We start from the raw sequence: 15,507 nt of genomic DNA on the forward strand, positions 1-15,507 counted from the left end.
CAAGACAGGTGCACACACGCATGCGACCCCCTGGCCCTCTCTACTCTCTGTTCACCCTCATTCCTTCATTCCTTCATTCATCTTCTCATGAGCCAGACACCAGGACTTAGTATACACAGACAGCCACGCAATAATTCCTTCCTACGGGAAGTCTGTAGAAAGTTCCATGAGCCACATTCCCATCCCCACTTGAGATCTAGAGGATCGCGGTTCAAAGCCAGCTCGGGCAGGAAAGTCCCAGAGACTCTTATCTCCAATGAACGATTTGGAAAAATCTAGAATTGATGATAGCGCCCAGGCCCCGAGCTCAAGCCCCAATACCAGCACCACAATAAATAAAACTAAAATTGCCCCAGCCTGGCGCCGGTGACTCACGCCTGTCTTCCCAGCTACTCAGGAGGGTGAGATCTAGAGGATCATGGTTCAAAGCCAGCCCCAGGCAGAAAAGTGGGTGAGACTCTCAGCTCCAATCAACCACCAGAAAAGCCAGAAGTGGAGCTGTGGCTCAAAGAGGTAAAGCGCTCGCCTTGAGCACACAAGCTCAGAGATTGTGCCCCGGGGCCCTGAGTTCAAGTCCCGCAACGGACACAAATATAAGGAAATAAAAAGAAAAATACCTCTAACCAGAAGCACAAGACTCGACCACCTCCAGCTGAACCTGAACGAAAGGAGAAAGCAAACGGATCCATTCTGGATGCGAGTGGCATTTCTGGGGATTTCCACGGGTGTGTTCCCTTCTTGGTAATTTTGCACACACACATACACACACAGAGCAAAAGATCACAAACGCTTGACCAAGTTCTCTCGTGGGACTTAACAGCACAGGTGCCATTTCAGTAAGTGAGACGGAAGACGGAAATCAACTGCAATTATACTGCCTAGAAAGATCTGACTTAGGGGGCTTTAGAGTATATGCGAATTTCACTCACCCCTTGGCCGGTCATCCCCGCTTCTCTGGAGGCTGAGATGGGAGGATCGCAGTTCGAGGCCGGCTGCGCCAGGTGGAGGCTAGGTTGCATTTCCCCCCGTCCCCGCAGGCTTGGCTTTGAACCCTGACCCTCAGTCAGCGCTCAGTCTCCGGAGAAGCTGGGATCACGATCTGGTTGCTGTTGCGGAGAAGCGGATTCAGGGTGACAGGGAGAAAGTTGAATTGCTATTTTTGTAGGTCAGGAATGGCTCGGCCGAGCTCGTTCGGCTTTGATTCCAACCCCTTGTGGGTCTTGGCTTGAAACACAAGAACGGGGGGGTGGGGGGAGGAGGGAGGAAGGGAGGAGGGGCAGAGGGAGGAAGGGAGGAGGAGGAGGAGGGAAGAGGGAGGCAGAGTACTCCCCGTATGAAGTCCCCAGAGTACCTCCCAGCTACACAGGAGGCTGAGATCTAGAGGATCACGGTTGGAAGCCAGCTCCGGGGAAAGAAAGCCTAGAAGACTCTGATCGCCAATGGACAGCCCCAAACTGGGCATGGCACTGTGGCTCAAGGGGTAGAGCGCCAGCCTTGAGCAAAAAGAGTCAGAGACAGCGGCTGGGGAGCCACCTGGAGATGCTGATGGAGGAAAATTCCACGGATGGGAAGGGAGGGACACAAGCACAAAGCAGAGGCGCTGAGGATCAAGCCTGGAGAAGATGCGACTTGGGCTAAAACTTCAGGAGAGGCTCAGAGAGGCTCTCCACACGCCTTCCCCTCTTCCGATCGCTCAGAAACTAGTTCCTGAGGGTCTCTGGGGAGAGCACGGGAGGGTGTCTCCGGGTCCCATTCTTAATTTATTCTTTCCAAGGTAACGTGGGCTTGTTAGCATGGGTCAATTATCTCTCGCTCCAAATAGGCCAACGGCCCTGAAATAAAGTTGCTTAAAATACCCAAATTACATAAAGAAGAAACCTGCCACTCTTCCTGGTGCTGTATCCTGCAAAACTGCATCGAAACCCAATCGTGTGTGCGTGTGTGTGTGTGTGTGTGTGTGTGTGTGTGTGTGTGTGTGTGTGTGTGTGTGTGTGTGTGTGTGTGTTCACTAGTCCTAGGAGGGTTTGAACTCATGGCCTAGACACTGTCCCTTAACTTGTTTTCTACTCAGGGCTACCGGTTGACGCTCAGCTCCAACCTCCAGCTTCTTGTTGGGGTTCACTGGAGATTAAAAAAAAAAAAAAAAGAGTCTCGACTACTCAGGCTGACCTCCAATCTCCATCCTCCGATCTCAGCCTCCTGAGCAGCTAGGATGACAGGTGTGAGCCACCGGGCGCCCGGCCTAAAATAGGATTTACCAAAACAAATTCCAGAAGATGGAAACGTGGGATTTGTTGTTGGTGTTGGTGGTGGTGGTGTTTTTGCTTTGAGATTGGTGGTTGTTATTTGGCTCTGATTGCTTTTTGTCTTTTGAAATGCCACATTATTCCCCTCCTCCCGGCTGCCAGGCTTGCTGGCCTCGAACTGCGATCCTCCCAATCTCAGCCTCCAGAGTCCAACAGAGTCCACCGTGCCTGGTTTCGAAAGCACATGGGAACAGGTGCATCTCAGTGAGCTTCTAGGAGCACTGAGAACTAAAATCAGATGGATCGGGATGGGCCAAGACATTCCTGCCCCCCGTTTACTGGCCGATGGACATTACCTCTGAAAAATCAACTCAGGTGATTTGTCTAAGACACACGGCCATTTCCCAGATGACAGGACAAACGCGCTAATTTAATTACACCACCCAAGTCGCTTTGATAGGTAGAATGAAAAGTTCCTGAACAACAACAATACAAACGCCATCACTGTAATCCTTCTGGCTTTTGTAATGAAGAAAACATGCGTTTTCTTCTGTGTAATGAAAATGATCATTTATTTCCAAGGTACCCTGATTTAAAAGACCAAAAAACACCTCCCTGGCGGCTCCCTCCCACTTACGATGGTCATCCTTATAATTGAAATTGAACACATCTAAAGCAGTTGTGGTCAAATGTGAGTTTAGGAGGAAGGAAAGAGGAAGAGAAAGAACTGTATGCTTTTTTGTTTTTCCAGTGATTTCTCTGGGGGGGTGTGTGTGGGATTCAATGCATAAGCCATTCCTAATTAGACCTCCATTAAAACAAACCAGCAGCCGGTGGCTCACGCCTGCCATCCTAGCTACTCAGGGGGCTGAGATCTGAGGATCATGGTTCAAAGCCAGCCAGGGCAGGAAAGTCTGTGAGACTCTGATCTCCAATTAAACCATCAGAAAACTGGAAGTGGCGCTGTGGCTCAAGTGGTAGAGCGCTAGTCTTGAGCTGAAGAGCTGAGGGACAGCGCCCAGGCCCAGAGTTCAAGCCCTATGACTGACAAAAATGAAAACACAAAAACAAAGCAGAGGATACTTAGGAAATAATTCTGTTGGAATTTTCCAGTGATCTTCTATTATTAAAACAACAACAACAAAAACCCTACACTACACACGTATACACACAGAAAGCCACCAATCGCTCAGAGCACAATCATAAAATTCCGCGAAATTAAATTACTTAGATATTTACTTTTTGTAAATCCACGTTAAAAAAATATATCGGTGGCTAGCACTTATATTTGCTTGTTTTTCAAGAGCTTTGGGCCAAAGCTGGGTTTCAATTCAACGCCTTTGACTTTCTAATTTGCTTTCCAGGAATAGTTGTAAACACATGCAAATTTTTAATTTATCAAGCCTTTTTAAATATTTTTTATTTTATTTTTTTGCTTATCCTGGGGCTTGAACTCAGGGCCTGGGTGCTGTCCCTGAGCTTCTTTGTGCTCCAGGCTAGTGCTCTACCACTTGAACCACAGCACCACTTCTGGCTTTTGGTGGTTCATTGGAGGTAAGAGTTTCATGATCTTTCCTGGCCGAGGCTGGGTTGGAACCCCGATCCTCTCGATCTCAGCCTAGCTAGGATGACAGGCGTGAGCCACTAGCGCCTGGCTAGAATTTTTCTTCATTTTTCTCTTGTACCCCATGTCAAAACAAAACCCTCTTGGCATGCCCAGTGCAAGTCTGCAGCTGTTCAAACACTGGGAGCATTTTATTGTTGTTGTTTTTCAGCCACACCTGTCTATCCTTAAACCAAACACCGAACAGCCCTTCCTCTCGCTCATAACCCCGAGGTAGAATTTCTCCTCTTCACCGAACAGAACAAAAATACGAAGTTATTGAAATAGTGATTCGTCCAGACAAGGTAAGAACAGACAAAGGCAGATTACCAAGCATAAAAGAACTATCTGTGGATGTTTCTTTTTGCCAGTCCTGGGGCTTGAACTCAGGGTCTGGGCGCTGTCCCTCAGCTTCTTTTAGCTCCAGGCTAGCCCTCTACCACTTGAGCCACAGCGCCACTTCTGGCTTTTTTCTATGTCTGTGATACTGAGGATTCGAACCCAGGGCCTCATGCATGCGAGGCAAGCGCTCTACCACTGAGCCACCTTCCCAGCCCAGATCTGTAGATTTAAAACAGTAAAATAAAACAAACCTCGAAGATGGGCGCCAGTGGCTCACGCCTGTCATCGTAGCTACTTAGGAGGCCGAGATCTAGAGGATCCGTGATTCAAAGCCAGCCGGGTCAGGAAAGTCCATGAAGACTCTTATCTCCAGTGAACCAGCCAAAAAGCTGAAGTGGAGGTGTAGTTCAAGAGGTCAGACCCCCTCCTAGCATCAAGGGGAACAAAATAAAGCGAAGGGACAGCGCCCAAGGCCCCGAGTTCAAGCCCCAGGACCAGCACAAAATAAAAAAGAAAGTTCTAGATGGATCTAGATGCTTCTTTGGTCCTTTCCATAGCAGAATGGACCGTGAGCCTCTTTTGGAGGCTGGACTCCCTTCTAAACCAGAGGCTTGTCCTCAATGGATGGAGGGTGGAGGGTTCAAAGCAGTAGTTCACCCCACACCCAGGGTCTTTTCCAATATGGCACCCGTCAAACATGAAGAGGCCCAGGCCCAGGGCTCTGGGCCGTGTCATGCCACACACTGCTGGGGCTGAGCTGGGCTGGACTGTCTCTTAAGCTACAAGCAGGTGGTGCACCCCCAGTCGGTGCCAGCTGGAGCCACCCCCCCACCCCCTCCCATAACCGCCGGTGCCAGTGTGGAAGACCATCATCCATTCACAACCCTTCTACGGCTCCAGCCAGGCCGTTACCCCGCTGGACACAATCAGGCCTGGCAGCGTGCCTGCCATCCAAGGACCAAAACCCCCTCCTCCTCTTTGCTTTCTTGGCCCCATGCCAAGCATAGAACCTTCTAGAAATAAAACGCGACATGGCACTAAGGCCGACCATTCTGCTGTCATTCTTCTGCATGAACAGACTGCCCTGGAGAGGCCTGTGTGAATAATTCTGTGTGTGTGTGTGTGTGTGTGTGTGTGTGTGTGTGTGTGAGAGAGAGAGAGAGAGAGAGAGTCTGTGTGTGTGTCCTGGGGCTTGAACTCAGGGCCTGGGTGCAACTGTCCTTGAGGACCAACTCCTTCTCCTCCTCCTCCTCTTCTTCTTCTTCTGGTGCTCTACCACTTGAGCCATGGCCCCTACTTCTGGCTTTTTGGTGGTTGATGGGAGATCAAGAGTCTCAGATTTCCCCCCTCTCCCCGCCGGGGGGGGGGGGGTCTGGGCTGGCCTCACTCCGTGATCCTCTAGATCTCAGCCTCCAGATGAGTTAGGATGACAGGGCGTTTATGTCCCTCCCTCCCACACACTGAAGTTGTTTTTCCTTTCCAGTGAGTTGAAACTCTAGTCTCAAGCTGGGCGTGGTGGCTCACTACTCAGGAGGCTGAGATCTGAGGATTGAGGTTCAAAGCCAGCCCTGGCAGGAAAGTCCGTGAGACTCTGATCTCCAATAAACCACTCAGAAACCCAGAAGTGGTGCCGTGGTTCAAGTAGTAGAGTGCTCGCCTTGAGCTGAAGAGCTCAGGGACAGTGCCCAGGCCCAGAGTTCAAGCCCCACCACCACCACCACCACCACCAAAAAACACCAAAACTCTAGTCTCAGAGGGAGTTTGTCTATGTTATCACAACATCCATCCCTTGGATCTGTAAAAATACTGGTCTATGATTTCTCTAAGAACGTTCTGGAGATTTCATACTATGGCTAGACTGAGGGTCAACCATTGTGTGATCACAAAATTATCTCCTGGGGATGATGGTCCAAGAAGAGATGTTGACAAGGAGGGTCTGTAACAGGGTTCGTGGTTTTAAGCTGCAGCCGTATAAAAGAAAAAGTATCTTGGAGTTGCTGGCTGGAGTAGAGAAAAACAAACCACATGGAGGTTGGACACTGTCGTTCACGCCTGTAATCCCAGATATTCAGGAGCGCAGAGACCCATGTGGTTCACACCACCAACTTAACATAACGGACATGTATTATTTATAATCTAATATAGATGTAAAATATAACTATATTACGTTATCTAAAATAAATGTGTGATATAAAATATCATTAGTATAAATGAGCTCGGGACTAGCACCCGGGTCCTGAGTTCAAGTTCCACCACCACCACCACCAAAAAAGCCAATTATCACCTGAATTCATTACATCAACCTCCTTCTTATTCTTCTTTAAGTCATGGATGGAAGAAAAACTAGTTCTACTGCTTTTTGTCCCCCTCCTGGTGGTGGGTTATACTATCTTGCATGAATATTTGCCAATTACAAGGAAACCTAGGTATCTTGTGGTTTTTGTTGCTTTAATTGTTTTTGTTGTTAGGGTATATGCCAGTCCTGGGGTTTGAACTCAGGGCCTGGGCCCTGTCCCTGAGTTTTTCAGATCAAGGTGGGCGCTCTACCACTTGAGCCACAGCACTAATTCCGGTTTTCTGAGCGGCTCACTGGAGATAAGAGTCTCATGGACTTTCCTGCCGGGGCTGGCTTTGAACTTTGATCCTCAGATCTCAGTCTCCTGAGTAGCTAGGATGACAGGCGTGAGTCTATACTAGCACGTGTCTTTAGGAAAAGTGATTTTAAAGAACGGTATAGAAAAAGAAGAAGATTAAAAGAGAGTTCTTCATTTACCATTCAATAAGAAGCTTTAAAAAAAAAGAAAAAAATTAAATTTTGGTTTTCCTAAGGCTTGGCTGTATTCCTCCGTTCAGTCCTTCCTAAGAAAATAATGGATGGTTCGTCACCCTAGCTACTCAGGAGGCTGAGATCTAGAAGATCGCAGTTCAAAGCCAGCCTGGGTAAGAAAAGCCCATGAGACTCTTATCTCCAATGAACCACCAAAACACCGGAAGTGGCGCTGTGGCTCAAGTGGTAGAGCACTAGCCTTGAGCTGAAGAGCTGAGGGACAGCGCCCAGGCCCAGAGTTCAAGCCCCACGACCAATGTGTGTGTATACATACATATATAATATATATAATATATATGCATACACATACATATATATAATATATATTATATATATGTATACACATATATTTATTTGACTTTATTTTTACAGGAAAAAAGCTTGTTTTACTATATATTAAGTTAAATCTCAAAAATTAAATTATATATTTACATTAAATAGATATTAAAACAAGCTTTTTTTATTCTGTAAAAAAATAAAGTCAAACAAAAGGCTATGGGCCTACAGCCAGGCCCCCCCCAACCCCTTCCTACACCGCCTCCAAACTGCAACAGAGCTGTTTTGCAATTTCTGAATACCTGCCTCAGGGAGAAAAGATCTTTCTGGTTGCTTGGGGTTCTAGGAGATGTTTACGGTGGCATAATAGGAAAAGGGCAAAATCCAAAATGCACTAAGAAAGGCAGGTGGCAGGAGGCTGGTATTGGGGGCTGGCTTTCCAAACTCCATCTCCAGCCAGCGTAGAAGATACCATTTCAATCTGCATGCCACAGTAAACCTGGTATCTCATGTGCTATTCGGGACTTTTTTGCCCTTTTCTTAAAAAAAAAAAAAAAGGTTTTCCTCCTCGTGATTTTGACATGTATGAGGAGCATTTATTATTTTTTTCTCTCCTCTTGATAGACATGTCATTATGGATATCCAGTCAAGCTCAAAGGTGATTGCAAATAATCAATATGTACCATGCGGGCTGGAAAGTTCTATTAGCAACTCCAGCTATACGCCGGTGCAGAGAAACAAAAAAATGCAACCGGAAGGAAATGGACGGAATGTTCTAGGTAACGGGGTGGGAGGGTGGAGACAGAGCAGAAAAAATCAAGGAAAAAGACAGATGGTGTTTCGTATGAAAATCAGCTTGCTAGACCTAGCCATTGATGAAAGACATCACCGTCACCGTTATGGTTTATTTATTTATTTTTGCCCTTCCAGGGGCTTGAACTCTGGGCCTGGGCGCTGCCCCTCAGTTCTTCAGCTCAAGGCGAGTGCTCTACCGCTTGAGCCACAGTGCCACTTCTGGTTTTCTAGTGGTTTATTGGAGATCAGAGTCTCACAGACTTTCCTGCCTGGGCTGGCTTTGAGCCACGATCCTCAGATTTCAGCCTCCTGAGTGGCTAGGATGACAGGAATGAACCACTGATGCCTGTCTTATGATGTCTCACAGTGAATTATATAACCCAGGCTGGCCTCCAACTTGTGATCCTCCAACCTCAGTGTCCAACGTGCTGGGATTACAGGGATGTATCACCATGCTCAGCTTTTAGGGAAAAAAAAAGTCATAAATGATACACTTGAGGTCCACCAAGTGATAAGAAGAGATCTCGACACGGGTCCATTTCTGCTTGAAGATGCACAGTGGAGCTTAGGAGTTGGCCGGGCCACGGTGGCTCACGCCTGTCATCCTAGTTACTTCGGAGGCTGAGAGCTGAGGATCGCATTTCGAAGCCCAAATCCAGAAGTGGAGTTTGGGTTCAAATGGGAAAACACGAGCCTTGAGCACAAAAAGCTTGGGGACAGCGCCCAGGCCCTGAGTTCAAGTCCCAGCATGTACGCATGCACAAGTGTGTGTGTGTGTGTGCACACACCATCATCACACATGGAAGAATTTCACATCAATCAATTACAGAAGGCAGATCCAACCCCAGACATCCTGGAGAATTCCTACCCGACCCACCCAGCCACCCACCCAGCCACCTGTTCTGTTGGAGACTTGAACACATAACCTTGCTAAAGGCAAAGATTGGGGGCAGCTAGAATGATCACTTTTGGGGTGACTGTATTCCACCGATCCCCATGGACCTGCATTGAACCAGAAAAGCATTCTATTCTTGAAGCTGGGTGGGGATTGCACTTTCAAATAGGATTTGACCAAACAGGGCTGCACTGAAGAGAACTGTCCATTCAGTACTATCTCCCCCCACCCCAGCCACCCCCCCAAAATACCAACACCTCATATTCTATAACTGTGCATGGGAAGGTAAAGATACCAATCGATGGCTGACCTGGCGTGTAGGTGACAAAAATCACAATGACACAATGCCAACTTCACCCAGCCAGCCAGCCCATCTTCGCCACCCATAGGATGCTGAAGTCTTGGGGTGATCTCAGGGGGTGATAGTCAATTGGCTGAACTTACGTGTTTTGGCTTGCTGAATTGCTCATGCACGCAGGCAAACAAGAAGTCCGCAGAAGTGCGCAGAGTAGCAGAATCCACCTGCAAGACGGAAGGAGAGAGATCATTAGCAGACATTGGGTGAGTTGGCACATTCTAGAAGCAGCCAGGATGAGGTTGAGGTCAAAGGAGATGAATTCTGAACGGAAGCGAGGCCTAAGAACTGGAGCCTCGCTACTTAGGACTAAGCTGCTTTGAATAGAACAGCAGGTACCTCGTGGCTCACGCCTGTAATCCCAGCTACTCCGGAGGCTGAGATGTGAGGATTTGGGGTTTGAAGCTGTCCTGGGCAGGGACGGCACCCAGGCCCAGAGTTCAAGTCCCCAGAGCAGCAGTTAAGAGCTTTAGTGAGCATCCTCAGAAAGCAGCACTGGATGAACTGTAAATACCACTTCCATTTTGTGTAGGACATCCTATGGATGTGGCAGAATGTGCACACTAAAGAACACTCTGGAATTGTGCACACACACAAAAAAAAACCTGTGTGGAAGTATTGACTGTCACCGAGATTTAAAGGAGCAACAATCTCCAAAATTTGTGTGTGTGTGCTGGTACTGGGATTTGAACTCAGGGCCTGGGCACTGTCTCAGAGTTATTCAGCTCAAGGCTAGTGCTCTACCACCAGTTTTATGGTGGTTCATTGGAGATTAGAGTCTCACAGATTTTCCTGCCCGGGCTGACTTTGAACCAGGATCCTCAGATCTCAGCCTCCTGAGTAGCTAGGATGACAGGCGTGAGCCGCCAATATCTGGCTCAGCCAATCATTATCATGTGAGAAGCTTCAGTAATCCGTGAAGGGCAACTATATTCTGTTCTCTATTCTGCAAGAATCTCCATGTCCTAAGGGTGAGATAAAAGAAAAAAAAATGCTGGACGCTAGTGGTTCACACCTGTCATCCTAGCTACTCAAGAAGCTGAGATCCGGAGGATCGCAGTTCCAAACCAGCTCCAACTGGAAAGTCTGGGAGGTTCGTATCTCCAATGAGCCACCTAAAAAAAAAAAAAAAACCACCAAAACCTAAAACAGAAGTGGTGTTGTGGCTCCAAGTGATATTACCCTAACCTTGAAGGAAAAAATAAAAATAAAAAAAGCTCAGTAGACATTAAGATCACCCACACTCCAAAACTCAAGTGTTACCGATTTGATTCCTGAAGCAGCCGAGTTTTAATTTTATTTAATATAAAATAGTTTTGGTGCCGGGCCTGGGACTTGAACTCGCGACCTGGGCGTTGTCCTTGAAGCTTTTATTTATTTATTTTTTGCACCAAGTTCTATAGCTCTACCACTTGAGTCACAGGTTTTTTTTTTAATGCAGCTTTTTGGGGTACTTCATTGGAGATAAAGAGTCGCATAGACTTTCCTGCCTTGGATGGCTTTGAACCATGGTTCTTAAGTAACTAGGATGACAGGTATCATGAGCTACAGCGCCTGGTCTGAAATCTATTTTGAGATTAGAATGAGCTACCATCACCGGCAATTTCACTGGATTGGATGTTCCTAGTGACTCAGTCTCTGTCTCTGTCTGTCTGTCTCTTTGCAGGTGGGTTGGCTTTTTTTTTTTTAAATAAAAAAAAAAAAGGAAAAAAAATGTGGATCACCGGTTGCAGCAGCTCTGATTTCTTTTTTTCAATCTGGAGGATTTTTTTTTCACATTACCTACCAATATGCTAACGGCTCACTGTATTGTGATTTGAAAAATCATGCAGTCTTTTTAGCAATCAGGTTAAAAAAAAAAAAAAAAAATATATATATATATATATATATATATACACACCACTTTTTTTCCCCTTCTCTCTAGCTCTTTCCAGGTGCTAGGATTTGTAAATGCAGTGAATTTAAAGCAAGGTGGTGGGCTATTAAATTAAAAAAAAAAAAAAAAACTAAGGCCAGGTGCCGGTGGCTCATGCCTGTTAGCTTCTCAGAAAGCTGAGATCTGAAGATTGTAGGTCAAGGACAGAGCCCAGGCCCTGAGATCAGGTCCCAGGACCAGCATAGAAAATAAATCAATAATCTATCTATCTATCTATCTATATTAAAAGTAGACCTCTGGCTAGAGCAGGTCTGATTTTTCTTTGCATCTGGAGAAATTTTCACATTAACTACCAATATGCTAACTGCTCGTTGTATTACGATTTGAAAAAGCAGGCGGTCCTTTGAGCAATCAGTTAAAAAAAAATACCATTTTTCCCTTAAGTATTTTTTTTAAAGATGCTATCAACTTGGCATCTCTCTGATTTTTGTTTTACATAATGCTTCCTAGCGCTCTTCCTCTTGGTCAAACCTGCTTGTCTTGTAATAAATGGCGTAAGCGCAGTGGTACAATTGGAATGGCGAATTCATCACGTCTTTTCAGAGAAGCTAAAATGTGGGGTATTTTTTTGTTGCTTTTGGTGCCAATCTGAGGGCTTGAACTCAGGGACTGGGCGCTGTCCCTGAGCTTTTTTTTTTTTTTTCCCCAGTTAAAGGTAGTTCTCTACCACTCAAACCACAGCTCCACTTCTGGCTTTTTGGGTGGTTTGTGGAATGAGAAGAATCTCACAGATTTTCCTTCCCCAGGCTGGGTTTTGAAGCTGTGATCCTCAGATCTCCGCTTCCTGAGTAGCTAGGATGTTCTTATATATGGATTTTGCAGTGTCCTTTCAATCATGACTCTATTCCAAGAACCCAGCAATAATGGGAGATCCACCCTTCTATTTCTTATTCCAGCCAGCAACCTCTGCTGTAGAATGTGCTGGTTTATTCTATGCATTGCCTGAAAATGACCCCCCGACTTTCCAAAAAAAAAAAAACCCAACAAAAAACAACTTTATCACAGAATATTATGGATATATTCACCCCAAAGCAGAAACAAAACCAAATTCTTCTTTCGGACTTTCCGTTATGCTATGATCATTTTGTCTCTTTCCCCCCCCCCCCCCAAATCATGACTTTTATTCTGAGTAGCTGAAAATGTAGACGCGGTTCTTATTTCTCTCTCTCTTTTTTTTTTCTTCTCCCAAACCAATTCCTCAAAGTTAAATGGCTATTTTCATACACGCACAGGTTAAAAACCCCAAGGACCCCAGTGCTTTTATTTAATTTTTTAAGATAAGACGATCTTACAGATCCTTAGTAATTATTTCACTAAAGAGAGGACAAGAAGCCTAGAAATAAATCTCCCCCCCCCCCCGTACTATAGCAATTATCTGATTTTCCTCCCCTGGTCTTGCAGAGGTTCCGAAATTGGGTGGGGCACCCCACAGGTCTTGCTAATGGAATATTAAGAACGCTGGCTGTCAAGAAAACACGAGAAAGCATGCTCTTCAATTCCCTCCTAAAATAGCCGTGCAATTCAAGAGTGCCACTATTTCTCCACAGCACCACTGCAAAGGGGAAAAAAAGGAACCTTTGTGTCACACAGGTGACAGGTGTAGGTAATCAAAGGTAACAAGTCCAGGAGCCGTGAGCTGGTAAGATGCTTAACATGTGTTCCTTTTATTTGCCAAGTACAGGTGAAGTGTCGGAGGAAAATTCCTAGCCTCCCATGCCCTATGAATCAGCAGGTAATGAGCAACGGAAATGTAAAGCGCTTTGGGACACACCCATTCATTTTATTTTATATCTCTATATAATTTTTAAAAATCAATCTTGATTGTTTTTTAAAAGAAATATCTCCTGGATGCTACTTGGTGTGTGACCTCTCAGTGTGTCTTCAAAACTGCACCTTCCCACCCCAAAAAAATCGACCAAGAAAGACGTTAGGTTAATAAAGGAAAACTGCTACTTCCACTGAGTGCAATTTGATGAAGGTTTTTTTTTTTTTTTTTTTAATGTCCTTCCCACCTACCCACCCATCCCATGGGCAACTCCTGCTTCATTTGATTTGATTTTTTTCTCCCCTTCTTTTCATTCTGCAGTGTTAGCAGGTTTGTTTTTTTTTCCCCTTCAGTGGCATATGACAAATCAAATTGGTCACATCCTTCTACTCATCGAAAGAGCATGTCCCCTACTTCTTGGCCAGCTTTTTCCTCTCTATTCCAGTTTGCACAGACAGACACAGGACACACACACACACACACACACACACACACACACACACGTATAACATCTTAAGATACCCCCCCCCCTTTTGGGTTTTTTGTTTCAAATCAAAATATGGTTAAAGACAGAGGAAAGAAAAAAAGAATCAATGCCTCCCACTTGCCACCAACCCAAGCAAACTGACAAATCCTAAAGCCAGAGACACCCCGTCCTCAACATTAACCATTTAAATACCGACGCCTTAACTTTCAACACATTCACCTGCAAAGGCAGAAATGGAGGAGTCTTTTTGGGTGTGTGTGTGTGTGGAGGGGAGGGGGGAAACACCCAACTTGACCAAAACACCCAGTCCCACTCTATTTTCCCCATCTTTTCTTTTTTTTTTCCACATGATTCAGCACTTTTAAGACTAGTTTCTGCCCCCAAAAGTTAAAAAAAAAAAAAAAAAAAAAGAAAGAAAAAGGAAAAAAAAAAAACTCTTTTCTAGATAACCTTTAAGAAAAAAAAAATCTCATCGACTCTTTCCTGGATCCTTCTGCAGACTACAGAGGAACTGGGTTGGTTGGTTGTGTGTATGTGGGGGGGGGGTGGGGGTGTCCTCAGAAATACCAGATTATTCTGGGGGGGGGTGGAGAAGGGAGGGAGGGGGAAGGGGGAGGAAGGAAGAAGGGATGTCACCTTCTAGATGAACACCCTCACCCACCTACCACTCCCTAAAAATGTCTCAGGGTTTTTTTTGCCTCCTCAGCTTTTTTTTTTGGGGGGGGGAAGGTTGGAGAGGGGGAGAGGGAGGATTTTTTTTCAGAGGTGCTGGGTGGGAGTTGGGAAGGGGGTGGGTGGGGGGAATGAAATGGCACCCCTTCCCCAGTCTCTGCAGGAAGCTTTCTTATATTTTGGGGGGGAGAGGGCTAGAACCCCACTTGCTAACCAGCTGCCCCCCATCTTTACACTCTCACCCCACTTTTTTTAAAAAAAATTTCCTCCTTTTTTTCTCCCCCCCCCCAATTCCCACCTTTTGTCAAGTTCTCACTCAAGACAGGCAAAGGGGTTTGTTTCCCACCCAGGGGGAAAGCTCCCCCCCACCCCACACCCCACCCAGTCCGCACCCCAATGGGAACACCCACAGATCCACCCTCCTCACATTCGGGGGACAGTCATCCATCCATCCGAAGAACGAAAGCCCACGACCCACATCCTCTTTTTTTTTTTTTTCTGCTGTGGCAAGCTTCGATCTCGGCTCCCCCCTCCCCAGGCTCAGTGTCCCCCCACACACCTTCCGGGCCCCCCATCCCGCAGCTCACCTCCGAACCCCATCCATCCACAGACGTCTCGGCGTGGTCCGCACCGGCCCCCCCCCATCCACACACGCACCCCTCCCCTCTCCCACTTCACGTCGAGAGGGAGAAGGGGGGTGCAGGATAGACACCGCACCCCAGCACCAGCCGGCGGGGCTCGCGGAGCCCCGGCCTCCTCAGCCGCGCGCGCGCTGCCGCTGCCGCTGCTGCCGCGCGAAGCCCCGGCGCCTGTCAACCCGGCGCACGGCCGCCGGGGCGGGGCCTTTTATAGCCCAGCGGACGCTACCACCACGCCTTTTCGGACTCGCCGGAGGGGGGGCGACGGGCGGGGGGAAGACGATTGGAGGACGGGGAGACCCAGGGGCGGGGGAAAGCGGTTCACCCTCCGCCGCCGTGCTGAATGGTTCCTTCCAGGCCACGCCCCCTCTCTCTCTCTCTCTCTCTCTCTCTCTCTCTCTCCGGACTCCCTCCGCCCACTTCCCCCCGCCCCTCCCGCACCCTCCACACCACACACACACTCACACACACCCCCGGCGCGCTCTGATTGGAAGTTCCCTCTGCAGTGTTGGGAATGGGTGGTGATGGTGGGGGGGAGTTAGGGGGACGCGGGACGGCCGGACTACGCGGCACTGGGCGCCCCACCCACGAATGGAAAGTGTGGGGAGGGGAAGAGGGGGGGGACGGGGAAACCAGGGAGGGGGGCAAGTGGGGAGCATAGAGGGTTGGA

The 15,507-nt window shown here is 47.3% G+C and overlaps 1 long non-coding RNA gene across 2 annotated transcripts in view; it reads right to left on the reverse strand.

The window, feature by feature from the left end:
• Positions 1–14,839, reverse strand: part of LOC138823934 (uncharacterized) — a 42,489-nt gene extending 27,650 nt beyond the window's left edge. For both annotated transcript variants that reach the window (XR_011370964.1, XR_011370963.1), the window contains exons 1-2: positions 14,787–14,839; positions 9,429–9,506 (exon numbers count right to left, since the gene is read on the reverse strand). This is a non-coding gene — a long non-coding RNA (uncharacterized lncRNA). The remainder of the gene's footprint in view (positions 1–9,428; positions 9,507–14,786) is intronic.
• Between the last annotated feature and the right edge of the window lie 668 nt (positions 14,840–15,507).

The sequence above is a fragment of the Dipodomys merriami genome, unplaced genomic scaffold (assembly GCF_024711535.1).
Source record: "Dipodomys merriami isolate MVZ:Mamm:240054 unplaced genomic scaffold, mDipMer1.0.p SCAF_125, whole genome shotgun sequence".
Taxonomy (NCBI): domain Eukaryota; kingdom Metazoa; phylum Chordata; class Mammalia; order Rodentia; family Heteromyidae; genus Dipodomys; species Dipodomys merriami.